The sequence below is a fragment of the Triturus cristatus genome, chromosome 11, assembly GCF_964204655.1.
Source record: "Triturus cristatus chromosome 11, aTriCri1.1, whole genome shotgun sequence".
NCBI lineage: Eukaryota > Metazoa > Chordata > Amphibia > Caudata > Salamandridae > Triturus > Triturus cristatus.
In genome coordinates, this window is record NC_140594.1 from 89,365,330 (window position 1) to 89,386,508 (window position 21,179).

A 21,179-nucleotide genomic window follows, 5' to 3' on the forward strand; every position below is an offset into this window, starting at 1 on the left:
TTATTTTGCCTTACCACAGAACACCCATAAATTACCTCTTGAGAAGAACCATCTAACGGCCCAGCCCAAGACAACCTTCGGGTATATCACAATTTTTACTGTAGTAGATCATTTCTTCAAGATGGCGCACTTAATACCACTATACCACTAGAAACACTTCCCGACGCTATTGAATTCTCAACGATATTCCTAAACAAAATCGTATGCTTGCATGGTTTGGCATCTCTGATTATTACAGTTAGAGGATCCCAATCGATTTCCAAATTCTGGTCTACAATGTGCAAAATAATTGGGCATGGACGCATGTCAGTCATCCTGTTACTACCCGCAAACAGATGGACAGGCGGAAAGGACAAATCAAACTATGGAGCAGTATATTTGTTGTTTATTATTTACTTTTGAAAATGATTGGGCAGAGTTGTTGTGGGCAGTAGAATTCGTATGGAACAACGCTGGCCATGCTTCCATACACATGTCATTATTATTTTGCCTTACCGCAGAACACCCACGAAAGACCTCTGTGTACAATGCCCATGTCCAACACCTCCTTGAAAATACCTGTTATCATTTAGCACCAGCAAAGGAAATGTATAAGAGCCCGACTTATAAAAAATGTTGCACAGAACCCCTCTACCAAGTGTGAGATAAAGTATGGCTATCAACCAAGAACATTCCCCTGAAAGGAAAAAAGTACCTACTCCCAAAATGTATTGGCCCATTTAAAATCACTCAAGTAGTGAACCCAGTTGCCGTGAAGTGGATTATCACCCCGTCTCTGAAAATACACCCAGTGTTCCATACCTCACTGTTAAAAATATGGCATCCTGACACCCGCACTGCCCAGCCACCACCCCCAGTTGATGTTGAGGGACACACAGAGTATGTAGTACAGAACATTCCAGATTCCAAGCGAATCCATGGAAACCTACACTACATAGTGGATTGGGAGGGTTACGGCCCAGAAAATCATTCTTAGGAACCAGTCACCAATGCTTCTTGCCTGATGAAGAGATTCCACCAGCGTAAGCATGAGAAAGCCAAACATATCACTCAAGTGTTAGGGACTCTGTTGGGGGGTTGGGGGTGCTGTCAAGGGTGCGTGTCCAAAAGGCAAACGTAATACTATTGTAGTGCCTGTCAGGATTTTATTGTAGCACTTGTCAGATATTCATTGATTATGAACTAAAAATTATTGCATGTCAAAAGCTTTGTTGCTTAATGTGAGATACCTGTCTATATGTGGTGCTCACAGAATCACCTATAATCAAAGGGCATTGTTCATAACATCTATCTTATCACCCGCACTGGGACTTGATTAGCACACATTTCGAACGCTGCTTCCTGGCCTAAAAACTATTTGTGCACTAGTGTTTTCTGGAATGGCCGAAACCTTACAGGATTGGATGATCCCGTAGGCCATCTATGGTGCAGTCATGGACACAGTCTATTTAAATCGAGCCCAACTACTGACCCCTGCTTCGCGTTGTGGATTCAACGAACTTGTACCTACCTGTGCAGATCCACAGAATCCTGAAGCCAACCATGTGGAATTCAGAGATCCAAACTTTGAATCCAGCGATCCAAAACCGGAACTCGGCAATCTGAACCCTGCAATGAAAAGCAAAAAAAAGTAAGCACTTACGAAGTCAACAAAAAAGGTAATACAAAAAAATATTGAGTTTGGTGTCTGAAGAACTGCAATTTAAAACCCTATTTAATGGTAACATTGGATTTTAAATATGAAAATGCTACTTTTAGAAAGTTACACAGGTAATGGTGCCTACAAGGGATTTATTTTTGATGAAGACATTTGTTTCATCTATCATTTATTCAATATTACTTACCATGACATCACAAATCAATTTGTCTGATGAAATAAATTCCATTAGCTGGGTCTATCTCTTATTTTTAGGTTTAAATTAAAACAGACACAATTAAGGGTTCATCACCATGTCCTCACAACCACTGACAACAGATATTACAGTTACTATAAGTAGAAGTTAGCTAGTCATCAATGTAAAAATACCTGCTTCCTCTAACATTAGTTATAGAGTCTGTCCTATACATACTAGAGTTAGAAACTAGTGGAAGGCCGCATGAGACCACTGAGAGACACCGAGGCTGTGGATTCTAAAAGACAGATTACAATGTCTACTCTATTCTCCTAAGGGAGATTAAATAGTATATAATTAAAATCTTCTTCCCTACATCAGAAGATAATCATTGGATCCCAACAGTCTTTGACTTACTGACTAGGGGCTCTTGGATCTTTACACAAATCTTGTGTCCTGAAGATGGTCTCACAGATATATTGCACCAGAGACCGAAACATTGGCATCCAACCCAATTTTACATTTAGTCATTGTTAAAATTAATTTGAGAGATAGTTCCTATATATAGGACAGACCTTTTAACTAATGTTAGAGGAAGTGGGTATTTTTATATTGATGGCCAGCTAACTTCTATTTATAATAACTGTAATATCTGTTCACTTCGAATGCTAACAATAAAGAGGCCTTTGCATATTTATATTTCAACATGTAATAGTTTTTCAAAGACAGTGAATTGCCAGACATCCTTTTCTGACTTCTTATTCTTTTAACATAGTATTCAGGAGGTGGGGCTTGGAGACAACCAAAATGGCTGCATGTTGCTAAAGTTCCCATTAATACCATTATGATGGCACTAACAGAGTGATACCAATGCCGGTGAGGGGCAATAGGATGGCAGTGACACTTGTAGGACTATGAGGTGGACCAACTCTCTGTAGATGAAACCCCCTCCTCCCTCGCTCAAGGGCAAATAGTGCTGTGAACATCCATTGCAGAGGCTCGAGAGTGTCTAGGAAGAAGGAAGCATTACGATGTTAGTGAGAACCCCACCGCAAACTGGAGCTGCTAGGAACTAGCTTCCTCCTCATTCCCACTTATCCACCGCAGGCGAACAGGCTCAATATACAAGTGGAAGGGACTGGTGAAATTGTTGCCATGCCTGAACCCATCTGTACCACTTCAAAAGAGAACTGGAGTTGAGTTTGCAGAGTTGCTCTATGCAAAACTCTGCAAAGTGAAAAAACCCTCTGCCGCTCTACCCGGAGCTCCACAAGCGGCGGAGTGCAATAGAAATATGCCGGTCGCAGTGATTTTCAGTGCCAGATGCTTGGCCGCACAGTGCAATCATCGCAAATGGCACTATGCACATCGCAAGCGGGCTCTGCTTTCCTTTCTGACGCTCGACTAGATTTTTACTCGAGCTGCAGCGTTCTCAATGCGAACGGGCATTTTTTCAATGTGAGTGGTCGGGAGCATACGCGACCACTCGCAATGAAACCTGCCCCCCCCCCCCCCCGCATTGAGAAATCGCGCCGGGGGGTTTATTTTCCGTGCTCGCCAACTTGATGTTATCGTTCGCAAAAGAGGAAAAATCTTGCTGGGTGGTGGATTTTCCTCGCTCGTGCTCGCCAACATGACGCGGAGTGCGGAAAGCTCCTCAAACTCCGCGAGCGGAATGGAGTTCACCATCCATGCTTAGAAAAAAGACATCGCAAAACAGAGGGGCAAAAGAACAGAGAAGTGTGAAGACCGATATACCTTCCCACAATCTACTGTATTACCTTTGGTGATGGCAGAACCAATCAGTAAGTGACTTAGAAAGGATTCAGCTGAATGCTGGCAGTGGCCATCTAGGGAATCTATGCAACTGACACGGCCATCAAGTCTTCAATGAGGGTTTTTATCGGTTTTTGCCACATCTGTCTCCCAACCACCTCCCTCCTTAAATAAGGCCCTTCATGTCAAAACAGAAGTCTGTAGTAATGTCTATTTTTGGAGTTAATACGAATAAAACCAACCTCATCAAGCAAAACAATGGTGGATGGATCCTGGAGCCCACAACTTATCCTGGATACTTTACTGAAGGAACTGGCCGACATAAAAGTTTTCATTAAATCGGTTGACACTGCAGTCACATAGATGATAACTGAAGTACAATCACTACATGCAGACATAACATGTTTTAAAAGCTGCTTAGTTTGGACATAATGGAAAAATGAAGTGACGGACCTAAAGAGCATATGGACTCTTTGCTGGAATGGGGGAAATTACATTCGCCACAGGTAAGACAATGTAAGGATTTCAGAGCTTCTACAGTAAACAAGAAAAGGGTGACTTGATGAATTTCTTGAAAAAGTTGTATGCCATGTTGATGAACTGACACTGGGATGCCAAAGAGAACAGAGGGTGCGCGGTCATCAAAACCCTCAAAAATTGGGGGGGCGTGGTTTGGACGCCGGGAAAAATGGCGGCATAGCGCTTCGCTCCTCTCATGGCGATGTACCTAATGCGCATTTTGGGGGGTTTCAACTAATCCCAGATCAACTGGCACAGTGGATCCGGGGTCCGGACGCATGGGTCCACTTGTAGACTGATTTTGGGGAACCTATGTGCCTCCGACGAGAAGCGCGCGGATGCCCTGAAGCCTGCTTCGCAACTGTGAGCGCGATGTCCGTGTGCCCGTGTACCCCTGCAATCCTGCGCTGATCAATCCGCGGTTGCTGCCTACCCGTCTGATTAATCGGAAGGTTCCCAAACGACGCTTCGTGAGTAAGAGTGGAACAGTGCAGGTAACTGTCGCCAATGCCGCTCTCTGCTACGTAGTCGTAAGGCGGCCACAAAATGGCGGATGCGCCGAGCACTTGAGCTTTACCGCGGTCGTAGGACGAGCTGGGAAGAGACCGGAGCACTTCCACGAATACGGAGCGGGGGGCTATGCTGATGTAACCTGAACTGCAAGTTGGAGTACCATTATACCGTGGCTTGTGGGTGTTGGTGGCGGTCCTCATGAAATGGCGGACTCAGTACCGGCTCCCTTCTCGCCTCAGGAAATGTAATCCTCGGCTGCCAACTGTTATACAGGAATATACAGGAGTGTCTCGCTTAGAGGGAGGTATATTCATACAATTTATTGGCCCTAATCAACGAATGCTAACAAGATATACGTAACGCACCAACATAGTCCGACTGAGAGTGGGGTGCGATCTGTACAAAATCGAGAGAGCTCAGATGGGGACAAGAGGTATGGGGTATACTATGTGAATACGGTGCCTGGCAGGAGGCGCGTTCAGTCATTGCACAGTCCCTGTGATGTGAGGAGGTGTGGAGCATGTTTATGCGCATTTTCATAACGCTGGCGTGAGAGCTGTGCAGGATGACGACTTCGTGAGAGGGACTGCGGATTGAGTACAGGCGGCCGGGGACAAGATCACTGGTGGAAAGAGAACAAGTGTACTGGATGAGCTGTGAGAATTCAACGAAGGCTGGCATTATGGTGGTGGTGATGCAAATGCAGGGCTGGGCAGGCAGTGGTTCTAAAAAAGGAATGGACATGGCATAGTGTTGGCAATTCAATACATCACTTCACATCCATAAGGGTGGACCATCTGAGCGCTCACTCTGTATCTGCGCAGGCCATATGGGACAAGTAGCTACAAGAAGGTCCCCGATGCTCTCTGATCTCTGTTGCTCTCTGATCTCTGGCTAAAAACGGAAACCGTGCCCGTAATTGAATTAAAGGTGGTGAGCCTGGCATATGGCATTTTGCATTCTACATTATCTAAACTGCACAACCTGTGTATTTTGGTGGGTAGCCCTATTAATGACTGAGATTCCTATCAAGAGAACTACTGTGGCGGTTGTTGAGTAGGTGAATCCAATCTCTGTGCTAGTCCTTAGTTGTTGGCCATTATGGGAGACAAAGAAACGAAAAACCTCAAGAGGCTTAAGGCCGAACCTCCTAACCCGATCTCGCCAATCAAGGGCAAGAAGGACGTCAATGATACAATGGACATCATACTGAGCAAACTTGAAGAGGTACATGATCTGGCAAAGTCCACAAAGGAGGAAATCGTGGCTATTCAGAAAGATATTCGCGATACCAACGCCAGGCTTACGGAAACAGAATCGAGGATTAGCCATCTAGAAGACTCTGAGACTAAAATCTGCAAAACTATTAAAAGCCTCTCTGTCTCCTCAGAACAGATGTCAAGGAAAATGTCAGAGTTGGAGGATAGGAACCAAAGAGGGAATCTTCGTATTTTTGGGATACCCGAAAGCTCAGAGGATGCATATGACTCTTGTGCTTCCTTCATGGAGACATGGTTCTCGCAAGCAACCAACCTCACCTTTCATCACCCACTTGAATTCGACAGACCTCACAGAGTGCCAGGCAGGGCTACACCGGTTCAGAAAGGTCCCAGACCCATCGTTTGTAAACCTCTGCGGTACCAACATGTGGAAAAAATCTTATCCTTTGTACGTAAAAACAACCACATCCTATGGAAATCAAGCAAGATCTTCATCTCGCAGGATTACAGCAAAGAGACGGTTGATGTGAGAAAATCCTTTCTCGCCCTACGTCCGAGGCTAAAATCACTGGACCACCAATTTGGGTTCATAGGTCCGGCGAGGTTTCGGGTCATCGTCCACGGTTCTCCACAGATCTTCACAGATCCACAAAAACTCAGGCAATTTTTAGATGACTCTGAGGATCTCCATATGGATACATCAAGGGGGGCCTCCGCAGTTCCTTCTAAATTACTATACTAACTGAATATCTATACTTCCCGCCGGGCAGGTGTCTGTTGGCATGTGCAGAAGGAGTTTCCTGCCCATTTTTGCTGCACACCTGAGGACAGGGTCCTTCGTAGGTTCAAGCATAAGAGTACTGCGCACTGCTGTTGCCAGTTGCCTTGCTGCGATATAGGTCCTCTATATTGCTTATAGCCTTTCATGCAATGCTCGGATTCTACGTTGGGCACTGTTGTTGTTGAAGGGGGGAAGGTCTGCCTTTATGCCTATGTGCCAGGCAAAGATGAAGGTCTGTAAGTTTCCAGGCTCATTTTTACACAGACTATGATATGGTTCTGATGCTTTCCTTAAGGTCCTGTGTACACTCAGTGCCTACCTAAAGTTGGTGGTAATTGCAATGGGTCCTAAAATGAGTGGTAATTGCAATGTGATCTGGTCGACTGCTAGGTTGAGGTATGTTGTATGACAAATGGCTTATTCCTGCAGAAGACGAGGAATTAGAAGGGGTTGTGTGTAGTGTTTTGCTCTGGGACCTCTGTGTTTCACTTACAAGTGTTTGGGTTCAGTTATCTGCACAGCCACTCGAGAAACTCGTATTTACTTGCATTGTGTTCCTCTCAGGGATGGGACGTACTTGCTAAGGTTGTAGGAAATGTGATAATTAGTGGCAAAAAGGATTGCAGTAAGTAAAGTGGATTCCTTCATGAAGGCCATGATCCGCTGTATCTGTATCTGTGCCTATATCATACTTACACTGGGGTATGATGATCTATGTTTTCTTTTCTTCCGGAGACCGCTGTTCTAAGATGTTCAATTGTTGTGCCTGTTCCCAAAATATTAATATGGTTACGGTTTAAGGCCATGGGAGGGACACTGTTTTTTCCGTGTCACCATGCCTATTACTTTCTTTCGGGGTGGGGTGGGTGGGTTGGGGGAGGTGGGGGGGTTGGGGGAAAGGGGAGGGCAGAGCAAGAGTAAGAGTTTGTTTTTCATTGTATTTTGTTTTCTTGTCTTTGTTTTTGTTTCTGTCATCATTTGTCATACATACCAGGGTTGGGAGGCTCATACTGTCAGTACTCCGAGGTTTCCTATTACTTTACCTATGATGCTGTCTTTACACTTACAGTTGCCCTACTTTTACAGGTTCGGGTCCAGGGGCAGTTCAGGTGGGCTCGGTGGTTGTGCTTCTAGGCAATCCCATATTCGATTTGGCACAATCTTTTATTAACTACCTATGTCACTATCCACAATAGATACATCGCTCGACGTAACGAGGGTGAATAACCTGAAAATAATGTCACTTAATGTTAAGGGTCTCAATCAACCTGTTAAACGCCAGAAAGTCCTGGATTATCTACGTAGGCAAAAAGGGGATATTGTCCTGCTGCAAGAATCTAAAATCAATGTTAAACAGTTTCATACACTTAGACATAAATTCTATGTCGAAGTGGCCGGTTCGGAGGCGATAGGAAAGAAAAATGGGGTTTTAACTTTGATAGCGAAAAAATCCAATGTTGACCTGCTCTCCGCCATGTCTGACACTAAAGGGAGGTGGGTCACAACCAAGTTGCTCAAGGATGATACTGAATTCTATGGTACCAATGTCTATGCTCCGAACACATGTGATTTAAGCTTCTGGACAGATCTCACTAAACAAATTGAGAACATCCCTGACTCAGCCATACACATCCTTGCAGGGGATTTTAATTTACCCTTTGATCCCACTCTGGACAGAGACTCACGTTGCTCCTTCCGTGGCAACAGGTCTCATAAAGCCTTCATTAACCTGTGTACCAGATTTAATTTGGTGGACACATGGAGGTTGCAAAACCCTGATGGGAGAGATTATACTTTTTATTCGTCTCCACATGATTCATTCTCCCGTATCGATTATTTATTTATTACGAAGAATGGTATTCCCAGAATAGAAGAAACATCGATAGAGCCAAGGGTTATATCCGACCATTCATGTATATCCCTGTCCATTTCCAATGTGAAGTCATCTACTCGCCAATCAATTTGGCGGCTTAATGATGAAGTCCTCGAGAAGGAGCAACATCGGTCTGCAATTGAATCCGCCATTAAAGACTATTTGGAACATAACAATAGGGGGGATACCACTGATCTGATACGCTGGGAAGCATTAAAATGTACCATTAGAGGGGTCATTATCAAAATAAAATCAGCCATGAACAAGAATCACAAGAAGGCCCTGGAAAATCTAGAAAGAGAAATCACTGCCCTGGAGAATAGACATCTAATCGATAGGAAAGAAGATACATTGAATAAGCTGGCCAATAAGAAGTATGAATACAATAAAATAATAAGTGAAAGAGCAGGGGTTTGGTTAAATAGGAGGAAACAATTTAAACTGTGTGAATCAAATAAGGCTGGGAAAAGTCTGGCTGCTTATCTCAAGTTTAAGGTACAAAAAAATACGATCAATTCCATCCAAGATCAATTTGGGGCGGCCCACTCCGATCCAGTCAAGATAGCAGAGGTATTTAAACACTTTTATGAGGGTCTCTATGCCAAGAATATGGAAGTGGAGGATTCCAAAATTAAGGGTTACTTAGGAGAGTGCGACCTACCGTCTCTCTCCCTTGCTGATCAAGCTGACCTTAATAGTCCCATCACGATTCAGGAAGTGGAGAAGGTTATTAAGACGCTAAAATGTGGTAAGGCCCCCGGACCGGACGGGTTCACCGCTAAATTTTATAAGTGCTTCTCCTCTCTCGTATCACACCCACTCTTGCACCTGTTTCAGGAAATCAACGATACAGGAGAGGTGAGAGGTTCGTTATCTGAGGCTATCATAGCCGTCCTTCCGAAGGAAGGGAAGGATCCAACACTCCCAAAGAATTATAGGCCTATTTCGCTTATTAACCTTGACTGTAAGATTTTAGCCATGATTCTAGCCAACCGACTTCAGAAGGTTCTGTCCAAGCTGATACACCCTTCCCAAGCGGGTTTCTTGAAATATAGGTTATCCAGTGACAACACCAGAACACTAGCTCATGTACTCGAAAAGGCGAAGCTTTTATCCACCCCCACCGTAGCGATTACGCTTGACGCCGAGAAGGCATTCGACAGAGTCGATTGGACCTACCTGAAGGCAGTACTACATAAATTTAACCTGGGCCTGTTTTTTACAAGGATGGTGATGTCCCTTTATTCCAGTCCCTCTGCCAGAGTTAGAGCGGGTGGCTCATTCTCCTCGTCGTTTCAATTACATCAGGGAACCAGACAGGGGTGCCCCCTCTCCCCTTCACTATTTTTACTAGCGATCGAACCATTCCTACATCGCCTGAGGATTAGTAATGGTATTGCTGGAATTCCATTTGAGGATTATATAATAAAGCTAACCGCATACGCTGATGATGTCTTGGTCGTTTCGGAGAGGGCGGAGGAGGCTATACCGGCTCTTATGTCTATTATTGACGAGTTCTCCAGGGTATCCGGTTATAAGTTAAATAAGGATAAAACGGAAGTTAAACTGTTAAATAGTCTGGGAAACAGAGAGGTGATGGGGGACTCTGGTCTGTCTTGGCAACCGGACTGCTTCAAGTATCTGGGGTTAGATTTTGATAAAGATCTAATTACGACATTGCGGGTTAATGAAAATCTGACTTTAAAGAAAGTATCTAAATTGTTAGATGGCTGGTCTCCGAAGTATCTTTCTTGGTGGGGTAGGGCCGAAACCTTGAAAATTATGGTAACCCCCCTGGTGAATTACCTAGCGAGTATGCTACCGATGGCCTTCTCGGATGATTTTTTAACTAAGGTGGATAGGCTCTTTGGCATGTTCCTGTGGCAGGGGAAGAAACCCAGGATATCAATGAGGAAACTACAGTTATCTAAGGGAAAAGGCGGCCTGGGTCTCCCCAATTTCAGGAACTATCAGACTGCCTTCCTCTGTAAACAAGGCGCACAGTGGCTGACTGTAGACTCAGGTTACACTCCTCTGTGGCTGGGCGTTGAGAAATCCCTTATTGATAAGGTCCCCCTTACTGCGCTACTTACTATGGATCTCTCCCATCTTCCTCACTCCAAATACATCTTATTAAATACCAGACGGGCCCTCCTAAGACTTGATCAAACACATAAAACAGGATTAACCTTGAAAAAAACTACTATGATGTCCTTGTGGCGTAACCCCTCACTTAAGATCGAAGGGAAACCTCTTCATTGGGAAAACTGGTCAAGGAAAGGGGTCAATTTGGTGAGCGACTTGTTCGAAGGGATACACCCTTTGCCGTTCTCCTCGCTCCAGGCCAAACATAACCTGGCGCCGATAGATTTTTATGACTTTTTGAAACTCAAAGTCCTTTTATCTACTCGTTCTCTCAAATCTTGTGACCCATGGCTTAAGACCCACGTCCCACATATCATGGCGGCTGGCCATTTTGTTTAAAAAATTTACAAGCTTCTCCTCCCAACACCAAGGAATGCCCACAGACGGAATGAACTCCGGTGGGAATCCGAACTCAACTCTACGGGCTTAGTATTTGTTTGGGATATGATACACGCCACTGCTCTATCGTGTAAAGTCTCACCAATTCTATCTCAAACCAAATACATGCTCATTAATAGGACATACTGGACACCAGATAGGCTCTTTAAACTCCAACTGCGAGATAGTCCTAAATGTTGGAACTGCGATTTAGCAGTAGGAGACTTGGCACATATGCTTTTTAACTGTCCCTCGTTGGGATCATTCTGGGGAAAAATCTTTGATTGTATAGAACATATTTTCAACATCAAACCTGAGAGAGAATTTGTCTATATTCTACTGGGTGTCTTGGATCAGAATCTGCATAGCACTCATGATCGCCAACTGGTGGATATTTTACTTACTCTGGCTTGTAAGGTAGTGCTGTGTAAATGGAAGAGCGCTTCTGAAGTGTCCTTCAGGATATGGCAAGATTGGCTATCTTTTCTAAGGGGAGCTGAAAATCCTGCCCTACATTCTTCACCTTGGCGCACTTCACACGGGAAGCTATGGAAATCTCTGGATGCCTTCTCATTTGACCCGGCATGATCCTCCATGATCATCCATGATGTGTTATAGTCATATGTATTTAATGAGGAAGTGTGGCTTCTGTTGTGTGTTACTTTTTACAGGATAAAGGAAATGGGCGGTACCATCAATCACACAGGGATCAGCCTTTAATAGGTGCAAGGAATGTATAAAAATGGATCTCTGTACAGGTCTTTGACTAAGACAATGCATTTGCAATGTTGTATTGACAGTAGTGGGACTCAATTGGTGCTCAATTGGTGTTGTGCAATCGGACCTCATGGTATGCTTTGTATATCTCATGACATAACGTACTATTTTGTTTCATTTGTTGAGTTTGGGGTTATTTTAGTTATTTAAATTTAATTTAATTTTAATTTTAGTTTTAATTAATTTTAGTTTTTATTAGCATGATCTGTATAAATTTCTATTACATGCTTTGCACGATTCATGTACAGGTTGGGTCGATTTATGTATGAATATATTTACTATGTTTACTGGGACAACGTATGTCATTCACTGTATGTAGTCTCGTCCGTTTTTATGATTTTTTTTCTCAATAAAAATGATTTGAATTAAAAAAAAAAACCTCAAAAATTGAATACACTTCAGAGGCAAACCTTGGTGTACTTTCAACAGCTCTAAAAACATTCTCAGTTTATCTCACACATCAAAAAACATGGACCCTACTCATACATGAAGTAGTAGATATATCTGAATGCAGATTTCTCTCAATAAATGAATCTCAAACAGGAATGCTTCTTTGCACTGAGACCTCAATTGCATGAATGAGACATCAGATATGGGCTGTTAGAGCAAGACGCACTGCTGATAACTGTGGAGAAGAACCTGAGGACGTAGACCACTTCCTAAACATTCTAGATCGAAGTAAAATGGAATCACAGAGGAGTATTTGAACCCATACTTCACCATGTGCATCCTCATTAACGGCCAAAGGACAAAATTATCAGGAGGAAAGAGACAGACAGGGATATATAGCCCAACAATGGGTGGAAAATGGTAGAAACAGCTCCAAGAGACACCAACTATCGACTAGGGACAAGTCCCACTCCCCACTGAAGGTATAATGAACAATCTAATCAAGTAATGGGAAGCGACAAAGATTCACCAAATGGGAGGGATCTGGTATTGTAAGATATAATAACATAACGAAATAAAAACAAATCCTGCATTTCTGATACTGGAAAGCTGCCTTAAATGGAGAGAAGAGGGGTGAGCTTGCACTCAAGAAATGTTCCTTTGGATGGGGAACCTTGATTAAATGGTATAGGTAAGACTCAGCCATTTGTAGAGGTGGCTATCAATTTGACGCATTGAAATCCGGGGTGGGGGAGAGAGGGAGAGGGAAAGGAATGGAGGAGAGTATGGAAAGTTTCAGACACATCACTTTAGCTATCTATGTGATCTATGTTATACTTTTTTTTTCCCTTCATTAGAGGTTGTTCCAATCTTCACACTCTATTGCCCTGGTCATATGAGAATTGATAATAGACAACACCAGATACTCATCATGGAAAGATTTTTACACTCGAGAGATGTACGCTTAAAGTTCAATAGACCACCACACCTGCCTGATCACAGGTTAGCACAGCACCAGACCCTAAGCCCCCAAAGTAACACTCAATTATAATCCCTCAACTATCTTTACTATGATATAGTGGTAGCTGCTGCATGGTGAATGAGTATCGCTACACCATAGGAAAAAGAGAAACTATGATCCTTCTTAAAGACCTACATTGCTCTTAATGAGGATCTGTGAACTCTTCTGAGACTCTATTGGGCAGCGGGCAAATCCTATGTACACTGTGAAATGATGAGAGACATGGTCTTGATAAAAAGAAATGCCAGGCAGAGAGAAATAGACCTGGAATGAGAGGTGCTACAACGGACAACAGTATACAATAAACACCCCACTCCAGAAGCCTTGAAGGTGCTGACACAAACCAAACATAAAATTAATAAGTCATATACTAACAGGCAGAATCCATTCTCTCTAAGTTACAACAACATCACTATGAAAGGGGTGAAAATAACTGGTCATCTGGTAACTGCCCAACAGAGACAACAGGAATCCAATAAAACAGTACCAGCGCTTAAGAACACTGAAGACAAATTATCAGCAATTAAGTAGGAATTAGCAGGGAGTTTTCATCCTTTTACAATACACACTATGATTCCATCTTCAAAACCCCGGGGTCCATGATAGAGGAATTCTTGTGGTCAATCATTGCTCTGACTAGATGATGAACACAAGTAAACATTAGGTAAGGACATAACGGAGGAAGAAATAAAGCAGGCAATCATGGTATGGCTTCTAATAAAATACCTGGGGAGTACAGGTTGCCCATACAAAACTACAACGTTAACAAGGAGTTAGTAACCCTGCTGCTGTGTAAAATGTATGCAGGAATTGAGGAAATTGTACCCTTCCTGATTAATTTAATAGAGTGAGGTTTCCCTCATACCCAAAGATGGCAGAGACCGCATGCAGTGTGCCAAATACAGGACAATAATGTGATTGAATTGTAATACGAAATCTATGCAAAGGTACTTGCAAATAGGTGATGTATTTTTATACCCCATTTCGTACATTCAGAGCTATTAGGCTATGTCCCAGGCAGGCCCTCTGCCAACAATATTAGAACACTTTACACCTTCTCAGGTACAACAGGACCAGCAAGGGTGTCCAATGAATGATTTATTTTTGTGCTTTTGAATCATTAGACCAATTAAATGGCCTTACATGTTCTATACAACGAGGAAGATGGGATAGGAGTTTATCACTATAAATATAGAGCCTCTACACCAACCCGACAGTGAAGGATGCCCCTGTTGGAGGGAGATTTATTAAGGGTCAAGAGGGCAGGGGGCTGAGCACAGGGCTCAGGGAACCTTCACCGTATGATCGGGGGAGTGAGTTAGGGACAAAAGGGGCACCTTAATTTGAGCCGTGGTGTCTGGGAACGCTTGCTCTAAAAATGAAGGAAACAGACATGTGAGCCATGGAAACTGATACTGGGAGTTTTAACAGTTTTATTAAGAAGCTGCAACTTCAAAAAACTGCAAGACAAAGGCATAAAAATACAAAATACAAATATAGTGACCTCGCATGAATCAGAAGGCATTGAACTAGTTTGGAGAGAGACACTTCAGAAAACCTCAAAGACACATTTATAAATGCATTATGAAAGACATAAGTTAAATCAAGGAAAATGTTCTCAGAATGCAAAACACACTTGATCTAAAATACTGAGAATACTCACGTACCTACCTAAAACCTAAAAGAAAGCAGCCTTGCAAATGTAATATAAATATGAAATGCTCAATAAGAAAACACCAATTTAGGGACAAAATAGCATAGCAAAATAGCATACATAGCATATACAGCAAATATATTGGCAAGTTAAATTGTATCTTAAAAACAAAAAACAAGAGCTCTTGGGCAGCACCTACACCCGCCTGCCATCTACTAACAGACGGGTGGGGTAGTCCACCGAGGACTGTGTGAGCTTCCTTTTTATACATTTTAAGGCTATGAGAAGCGCCTACAGTAACGTCATCTCACGCTACTTCTACCCACGTCACCTAGTGCATGGTTTGCAAAATTTATCAGACGTGTCGTGGTAAATGCGGAACGTAGACTAGGTGAAAGGTTATATTCTCTGGCCAAGCCCTCGTCGTAAATTGCATAGAGCAGGCAGAAAATATGTAATGCAAAGGAATAAAATATACATATATGGATATGTGTCTTGGTTATTCATCACCCCAGCTTGACGCGGCTGTGGTGGGAACTTCTGTATTTCTCATGTACTGACCCAGGATGTGATGTGCCATATGTTGACAGAATAGAGAAATGGTGAACTCTGGGCTAGTGAACTTCGTACACGGGTAGGGTGGGGGATCTTTAGTTTGGAGAAGGAGGCCTCGCTGAGAGAGGCTGGCAGGGATTTTGGTCAGACAAGCCTAGGGCCTGCTGCTCAGTAAAAATGGGTGCAGAACTCTGGTCAACTTAACAAAAGGCCTACAGATCAGGCTGGCAGGGCCTACGTAGGGGTTCATGCTGGCTGAGTGACAAGGATGGCCCAGGGTATTTGTTATATAGTAACACAGGACCCTCTGGTCAATTTAACACGGCCTACAAATTAGGCTGGCAGGGCAAGGACAAGGGTCTCATACCTCAGGTGTGGACAGAACAGGCCTGGGGCACCCTATGATATAAAATAGACCCTCCCTCATTCCCTCCTCTTGTTCATTCTTGAACAAAATCTTTACAGCATACCTTTCAGGTCTTTGAGGTATTTTGGTAATGGTAGCAGGCTGCATTTATTGTAGTCCTATTGTTACTTCTACAACTTCTATAAGTGCTAAGTTATTTACATTCCCTGTTCTATCCTTGTTCTCCCTTTGCTAATTATGCTTTTCTCAGGAGGTGCAACCGCTACGTACTCGGTGTGTTTACTGAAGAGCATATTGTACATTAGGACACAGCCCACTTATTTAAAGACAGGTATGACATTGTAACACATGCTGTTTTCTGTGTCAGTAGGCCGGTGTGTGCAAACATAACATCCTGCTCTGTCAACTGTCCCCCTGTCCCGTCTTTATCAATGGCAATTTATTCAATGTGGTACAAAAGTCATTATAATAGCAACAATGGGGTCAATGCTGCTAGTAGCACCCATGATCATTTTCTCTAATTGTTCTGAAAGTCTTGAGCAAGTCTTGAGGCATTGTTCCAAACATTGGTACGTGTGGCTACTGTTTCTAGTTGGAGGAATGTCTTATCTTCTGCTGCACTTGTACTATGTTCAAAAAAGTCTGCTGACTAATAATGTAGAGCCTCAGAGATGATACCTGTAAACAGAAAAAGTAACCGTTGGTGCCTGTCTTCAAGTAATTTGAGAGGTTTGCAAGCACTTCTATTACTTAGGTACATTCGATATGAAGAAAACAAAGTGATGAAAAGATAAAGATGTCTCATTGTCACAACTTGTAGACTGAGGGGTTGGGGCGTTGATGTTTCCAGACGTTCTTTAGGTGATGTATCCTTGGGGCTCGCTTACACACTCGTCCTTTCTCTTCTGTGTAGCACGTGCAACCCTTCAGGATAAGCTTGGGATACCATTCCCACTTGGTAGTTTCCGTGGAACACATGTATTTTCTATGTGGCTCCTTGCCCCTTGTACAACCCCTCAATCACATGTGAGATGAACGTCAGTCCATTTTCAGAACCCAAAAGCATAGGTACTAAAAAGCGCTGTATGAACTCTTTCAGGAGGCATTTGGCAATAGTTTGTGCATTGCTGTTCTTGAATTGGCATGCCTTAGTCCATTTGCTGATCATGCACATAATAACCAACACGTACATGTAGTTTTAGTTGGGGGGTATGTTGATGAAGTCCAATTAATGTGGGGAAATGAAGTGGCCTGAGGCAGTGGAAATACAGCTTTAGGAAAACAGTCTGACCTTCCTATCACGTCGTACAAGTGATGAACCATGAAAAAGACGGGTCATGGGAGCAAGCATTACCGTTGGTAAACATTTCTTTCCATTTGGGCCTATTCATATCCCTTTTCTGGTTGCATACATCCTCCCCTGTTCCCTTCTTCCTTTTCTTCCACCCAGCCCTTTCAATAATATACTTAGTGTCATAGTACATATCATCATCCTTTATCTTTATATCATGATATCATGTGTAGTAGAAGCAATGTGAACCATTGTGTACTCACAATCAGTTAATGCTATTCCTTTTTGTACATATGCACCAATAAATTCTTTACCAATTGATACACAGTCCTTGGAGGAGGCGTGTGCATCACATTCTACAATTGAAACTTTGGTAGTAACAGGCCTTGCAATAATTGAGCTATTAATGGTGCACGCTGAATGTGTTGTCCAGCTGAGGTAAGGAGGGAACTCCAAATGAAGGAATGAAGAATTAAAACATTGTACTATAGCTTGACCCAACCGCAATCACAGATGAAAATCTCTGTCATAGTAACACCTTTAGTAATCAAAAACACTCCTAGTTTGTCAAACTGCCCAGGGATGTGGAATTCCCGTAGCCCCACGCCCAGTACATATTTATTTGAGGTCAAGGGCAACAAGTTTTCATGCATATTTAGTCTTTGGGACAAGTAGGCCCAATCCCTACAGCACAAACCCTTTGGCTGCCATTTTACAGTACCACATTATGGATCAGGGAAAGGCATAGTCTGTAATAAAGGTAATATTTGTGTCCATGCGTTAATGCTGTTCAAACTTGCATTTATTGTTCATTAATGCAAAGGCTTTATTATTAGGGTGAGCGCTCTAAGTAAATGTTGTAAGCTCAGACTGCACTACTGACAGTGGTTGGAGTATAAAAATGTGTACACACTTTTTCAATATTTAGCAATGTGAGGCTATGTATACTGCTCTCAAAATGCTCTCCAATTAGATGCAGATATTTGCAGAAGCTTGAAAGCAAAACTGATAATTCTTTGCCTTCAAAATAGAAATGTTCTCACAAAACAAAATGCAAAAACATTTTGCTAAACTACTGTAATAAGGTAGGTACCATTTCTTTGCAACATAAAAATAATCTAGCATTGGTAAAGCCAATGAAATTGTTGGTCAGCCTTTTAGCTTTGTCAATGCACAACTTGTTTTGACAATATCTTTGTGAAACCTCATTGGTGTGGGAGCTGCTGGGCCCTAACCATTATAACAAACATCGGCAAAAGCAGAAATTGTTGTGGTCTCAAAAATCACACATTGCACAGTAGTTCCTGGCGCTGGATAAAACAACTGTGTGTGGATATGCTCCTTGTGAAATAACAGAATGAAGTCACTCACAGTGAAGCTAGCCAAGAGAGTGAGGGAGGGACAACATTTTACTAAACATAAAAGGTCATTGTTAATGCCAGACCTAATTAGGGGCCAAATCATGAAATAAAGTGCACCCATGTCCTTGAATTAGGTGCAGATATACAACTTTTGTGAATTCACAAGACTATAGAAGTAGGCCAAGAAATAGTACTCCTAGAAAATATTTGTGAACCGTATTTAAGCATGAGCCAACATGCAGGTGTATATCTCCTCAAGCGAACATCTGAGCCATTGCAAGTTCACTTTTCCTCTAGCCACTTTTTTATTTGGGAGCCAGAACTGTTGCTTACCATTCCCTTCAGCCCCAGTACATAGATCTGCAGAAACGTGGCAACATAAAGGAATTGTTAGTATTGAAAGCCTACTATGGAAGGAGCCCTAACATAATCAGAGAGGCTATTTCAGAGCTCTTATATAATGACATTGCTGCCATAATTTTGTCGCTGCATTACATGGCACAAAAGGGACAAGTGGATTTTGTTACAGGACAAGTATATTTAAGAAGCAACCTGCCCCATGAACAAGTAGATATTTCATTAAATTCCACACCCATTAGTGCCAATCCCTACACCTTGAAACCTATTTTCAAACACCCTGAAATATTGCACCTATATATTAAAACATATATTAAATCTGTATACATTGTATCCTTGAAACATTATAATACAAAGCACTGTTATTCAATGCACACTATCCTTCTGTATTTGCATATACTCATTACTAATGATCAATACCTAAACATAATATAAACACAACATTACTACTTTTCCTATTACTCCTATCCTTTGTAGTCCCTGGCGAATGCACTGCATTTAGAATGCATTTTAGCACATTCCACCTTACACTGTAAATTATTACTCCAATATTCTCTCCAACTCTGAAGAACATCTGCTTGTGAAGATGGCGGTGTTCCTGTTGCGGCTGATCACCTGTCCTCTTCTTCTTTGGACTCAGGGATGATGGGGCCCTCCCCCTTCTGCCTGAATACCTGAGTAGAAAGAAACTTCACAGCGGGTGTTAATTTATACAAATATATGCCTTCTTACATAATTTCAATGCCACTGTGATGTCTAGTTAATGTGACCTATACATATATTAATTGATCAGGGAGAAGTATATGGGGCATTAAGTTATTGTCAGAGCATTGTAATATTTGTGAGAGAAAATGGAGTGATCCATGGGCAATAAACTATTTTTGCTTTCTCTCAATTTATTACCTTTAAACAGTCCGTTCAGGCATTGCTGAAAGTTGTTGCTGCTTTTATATCATAATGGACACGTGGTCTAGCTGTCAAACAAACGTGTGGGAAAATGTGGTAGGCCTGAGCCTGTGGTATGATACATTTTCCTATTTGTATTTTATTTCTAACCAGACACGAGGTGATGAAAACAATAACATTGAGCCAATGTAAGCAAACATCCCGAAGACAGGAAATCCAATACACTTCTTGGAGACGCAGGGAAGAATCTAATAATAATAATGTTGCAAAACCTCTAATCATTGATTAACTAAGAAAGCGAAAGAAGAACCCAGACAGAAGATAGAAACTTTTAAGGGAGATAAAAACTCGTAGTGGTCGAACTGCAAAATATATGCAACCACCTCTAAAGTCTGCAACTCTACTTTTAGAAGGCCTCTTTAATTTCACACCCATTATTCTGACAATACTGCGATACTGAGCATTGCTTACTCCATGCATACCGTCTTTTAACATTGAGATCTACTTTATATCTGCATGTATTATTTATTATTTTGTATTTTCCTAGTACTGGGGCATGTGGTGGCTACCTGTGGTAATCTTATTCCTACGAATCTCTGGTTGTCTCATATTTCGAAGGCTGCACACAGCTGTGCATATCTGAAAACGTATTCCTTACCTCCTCTCACCCATCTGCACATAAACACATACATATTCCTTCACTAAACTGCACAACGTGAAACCTGAAACACTGTATTCAATCTCAGCTTCCCCGTTACCAAATTGTGTGATTCTAGGCAACTTATTTCTCTTTTTTTCTTTCTTCCACAGACCAGCATATTTTTACACATACATATTCTTTCTACTCAATCTCATGTTCGCTGCCAACCACAGGAAGCCCCTTTCATGCCTAGTTCAACGCCCAGAATCTGTGGTCGGCCAGGAATGCTACTTCTAACGGCAGCCTAAAAAATCTGTTAACCCTTCAACACCATGTAATATCCAGACCTGTGTTGTCTTTAATTGTACGTAAAATATAGCTTATTTTAAAATAATATGTCTTTTTTTGGAAAAACGCACGTTTACTCAGAATGGTAATGTGGCGCAAAATAGCAAATCTTTACTGTTCCCCTAAATCAATGGTACTCATTTTATCCAACTTGGAAAGATGAAAGGCTGAGGAGACCTAGCAGCATTTGACGTGTGACCATGAAGTCAAACCATGGGTATATCTAGCGTGCATTCCACTCCATCCTTTTATCTCCCCTCTTCTGTGCACTTCTGTGCACAAGAAAATGGAAGGGAACAGTCTTCAGTCTTAACTTGCTTATTCCAATCTTCTGTCTAATGTTCACCATCTGCTCTGAAATTTACGTTGCTCTAGGTCTAGTGTCACTAACTTTCTTGGCCATGAGACACAATTTCAAAATTTTCCCTATTAACTAACCCCAACTGTGTGATCTTTGTGGCAGCACTTACTGGAT